Source organism: Cornus florida, unplaced genomic scaffold (assembly GCF_030987335.1).
Source record: "Cornus florida cultivar Cherokee Brave unplaced genomic scaffold, ASM3098733v1 CherokeeBrave_3.0.0_Hap2_Chr04, whole genome shotgun sequence".
NCBI lineage: Eukaryota > Viridiplantae > Streptophyta > Magnoliopsida > Cornales > Cornaceae > Cornus > Cornus florida.
The window spans coordinates 31491034-31495120 of NW_026775574.1; the positions used below are offsets into that span (position 1 = coordinate 31491034).

The following is a 4087-nucleotide window of genomic DNA, read 5'->3' on the forward strand; positions in this document are numbered from 1 at the left end:
GATTGATGGTCCTTTGTCAATGTGACTCTTGGGCTTCCATGCCCTTTTAACTCTTGGTTTTAAAACTTTCTTCCTTGAAATCATTTTGGAAGACAAACCTTTGAAGTTTTCAACCTTAAGCAAAGACTCAAATTTTTTAATTTCATTGTCAATACATTTTTCCACAACACACACTTCTTCATGCTTGTCCATTGAACTCGGGGTTGGATTAAATATGTTCAATTTCACCTTGATATGCCCAAATGAAATTTTCATTATCCCCGTCCTACAATTGATGTTGGCATTTACGGTTGCCAAGAAGGGACGGCCAAGGATAACATGTATTTGGCTTTTGGGATTTGGGACCGGTTCTGTGTCAATGACAACGAAATCGACCGGGAAAAAGAATTTATCAATTTTTATCAACACATCCTCAACAATACCCCAGGGCTTTTTGATGGAACGGTCAGCTAGTTGCAAAACTACCGACGTTGGTTTCAAGTCTCCTAAGCCCAATTGAACATGCACCGAATATAGAAGAAGGTTAACACTTGCTCCTAAATCTAGAAAACCCGGTTAAAGACATGGTCACCAATGATGCAAGAAATAGTAGGTGAACTGGGGTCCTTAAATTTTGGAAGAGTGTTATGTTGCAAAATAGAGCTTACTTGCTCGGTCAAGACCACTTCTTTGGTGGTTGGCTTTTATTCTTCCTCTTTTGGGTGCAAAGATCTTTCAAGAATTTGGCATAAGCCGGAATTTGTTTAATTGTATCCAAGAGGGGAAGATTTATCTTCACTTGGCTAAACATTTCAATTATTTCATTAGCCTTGGTCTTTTGCTTTTCAAGAGAAATGGATACTTTTAAGGCATCCGGAAATGGAGCGTTTTGCTTGAAATCTTTTTCAAAACTTTTTTTAAAATCACTTTTAACACAAGAATTTTTCAAAGCAACTTTCAAAACTTTTTCAACAAATGGCTCATGCACATGCAATAAAGGAGGAATAGAATATGAAATGGGACGGGTGTCAACTTTTGGTTGCATCGGTTCACTCTCTTCATTGTGAACTCCAACTTTATTTTCAACAACTTTTCCACTTCTCAAAGTCATCAACGCATTGATATGTTCAATTGTGGGACTTTCCGATGAGGAATTGGTCTCCATAACAAATTATTGCTTTGGTAGATTCAAAGGCATTTTCCCTTTTTCCCTAGCATTCAATGTGTTTGCTATTTGCCTAACTCGAGTTTCTAGCTTTGTAATGGATTGGGAATGAGAATGAAGCAATTGGGTATTTGCCTCCAAAGTACCCAAAACGATCAACACTTTTTCCTCAAAAGCGGGATTCCTAGAATTTCCTTGAGAATAAGATGATTGATTAGGAAAATAAGAGTTAGAAAATTGATTTCCATGTGATGACTGAAAAGATGATCTATAACCTTGGCTTTGCATTGGGGGCAGAACATACTTGCCTTGAAAACCACCTTGGGGGGGTTTGAGCCTTCCCCTTGGCTTTTCCAAGAGAAGTCTGGATGGTTCCTTCACCCGGGATTGTATTATGTGCCATAGGGATTATTCCCTTCGTTAACAAATGTGGCATTTACTTGTTCATGATGCTTACTTTGCACATGTTCATGGAGATAATTGGAAGTAGAATGTAAGACACTAGAACAAGTCCTGCATGATTCATTAGATAGATGATGAAAATGATTAGGGGAGGAAGACACTTGATTTGCCGAATTTTAGTTGATAAAAAATTGATCAAACCTTTGAGATAAAGACTTAACTTCGGCGGCTATGTCATTGGAATTGTCAACTTGATACAAGCTGACATTCTTCCTTCCACCTAAATTTCTACCATTTTTAGATGACAAAGATCGATGCATTGAATTTTTACTCATGCTTTCATAAAGACGCCAAACATCATTTTCATGCTTATCAAGATAAAAAACCACCCATAGATGCAACAACCATACCCTTGTGATTATTCGGCAAACTTTCAAAGAAGTATTGAACTAATTGCCACTTAGACATGTCATGATGTGGACACTTCCTAAGAAAATCATTAAATCTTTCCCATGCCTTATAAAACAATTCCCCATCCCCTTGAGAAAATTCTCTAATTGAAGTTTTCATTGCATTTCCCTTTGAAACCGGATAGTACTTTTTCAAGAACTCTTATTGCATTTCCACCCAAGAAGTTATCGAAAAAAGCCTAAAATTGTTGAACTAATATTTTGCCTTCTATTTAACGGTGAAAGGAAAAAGTTTTTGATGAGCGCTGAAAAGTGCGCTTTTAAACCCCTTAAGCTTGAGTGTTCTAGGATCTTATTTTCCCATTTCAGTACTTATTTGTGTTTTTGTCTATTTCAGGTCAATAATGTTAAAATGGGCTAAAAATGGTTTCTTAAGGCCATTTTGGAGTCAAACTAAGTCTTAGTGAGGATCCGGAGCAAAAGGAAGCTAATTTGGAGCAAAAGGAGGCTAATGCTGAAAAACTGCCAAGTTGGATCGATCCAACTTTTTTTGAGATCGATCGTTTTTCCTGAGATTAATCGAAGTTAGATCGATCGAAAATAAAAGTTGGATTGATCGAACTTTTCTCTGATCAATCGAAGAAAAAGTCTGATCGATCGAACTTTTGCTGGCAACGAGCTGTCTTATTCCCGCGCACGCCCAAAACTCCCACCTACCACATAGTACGGGATTAGATATTTTTGGAGCTATATTCCTGACTTAGTGACTAAAAAAAGGACATTCTATATAAAAAGAAGTGACCCATTTTGTAAAGAAGCTTTTATCATTTTATTTTTTACATTGTAATATATATTTCTCTCTCTAGTAAAGTTAGAGATTAGGGTTAGAAGAAAAGAGGGAAGTGGAGGCACATCTCAAGACCCATCTCTAGATCCACTCTCTCTCTCTCTAGAGCTTTAAAAAAGAAGAAGAAGAAGATGGAGCCATGTTTGGAGCTTGCCCTTGAGGGTTCCATGACCACATCTACCTCCTCCATGATTGGCTAGATCTACACTTAGGGCTTGGATGAGCCCTAAGTCTTGTGCAATCTAAATCCTTGTATTTCTATTTTTGGGGATTTATATATATTGTCGTGATTAGTGTTCTAGCCTTGTGAATTTAATGAATCTTAGTATATTTCTATGATTTCTATGGTTTAATTCTTCCTATTAATTCTCTAGTTCATTTACATGTCTATGTGTGATTAAATTATGAATTATTTCTTACATGATTCATATGGATTAATTCTTTCTATTGATTCTCTATTTAATTACATGTTGTCTTATGTGTAATTATTTGGGAATTAAACTCTACACTAGATTCTCTATGTTGGTTGCCTGTCTATGTGTGATTAATTAAGGATTTAGTGATGGCTAAACATGGGTTTTCATTAAATGGGTTTGTTAATTAATTTGATGGATTATTCTTATGCTTGATGGGTTGTTCTACAATTTAATTCATGCTTGTAGGTAGGTGGATAATCTATACTTGGTTTGATATTCCATGGCTTATTATTGCAAATTCCATGATTCTCTAGATTGGTGTGTACTACAATTGTGACTAGTTTGATGGGTCATTCTTAAAATTGATGGGTTATGCTACATTTAGTTTAAGTAGACAATTCATTCTTTAATTTAATGGTCCATGCTTAATATTGCAATTGGTAGTCCCATTTTGTTCACAACAATGTATTCCCCATTCATGGAAAGCAAGTGGTTAATTACATGAGCTTAGTGGTGATTCCAACACCCTAAGACCTCTCTTCATATCTCTGAAATCCCTATCTCTCACTAGTTTATTTTACTTGCATTTTAATTTCATTGCACCTTAGTTTAATCAATCCAAACCCTCTCTTTGCAATCTTGTAATCCATTAGAGTCGAAATTAAATTCCAACACGTATAATCCCTTAGGACGATCCCTACTCACTCTTGCTACGTTAGTAGTAGTGTTGGTAGTGGTTTTTATAAATTTAAATTTGACCTAAAAGGCTTTTCTTGAACCGCATATTCACTACATCATTTTGGCGTATATCAAGCGGCTTCCATCGTCAAATTTTGGCGCCGTTGCCGGGGATTAACGGTTTTGTTGG

At 36.2% G+C, this 4087-nt stretch overlaps 1 pseudogene; it reads left to right on the forward strand.

Moving 5' to 3' along the window:
- The first annotated feature begins 2012 nt into the window (after positions 1–2012).
- LOC132305784 (small nucleolar RNA R71) lies at positions 2013–2111 on the forward strand (annotated as a pseudogene).
- Positions 2112–4087: the final 1976 nt, after the last annotated feature.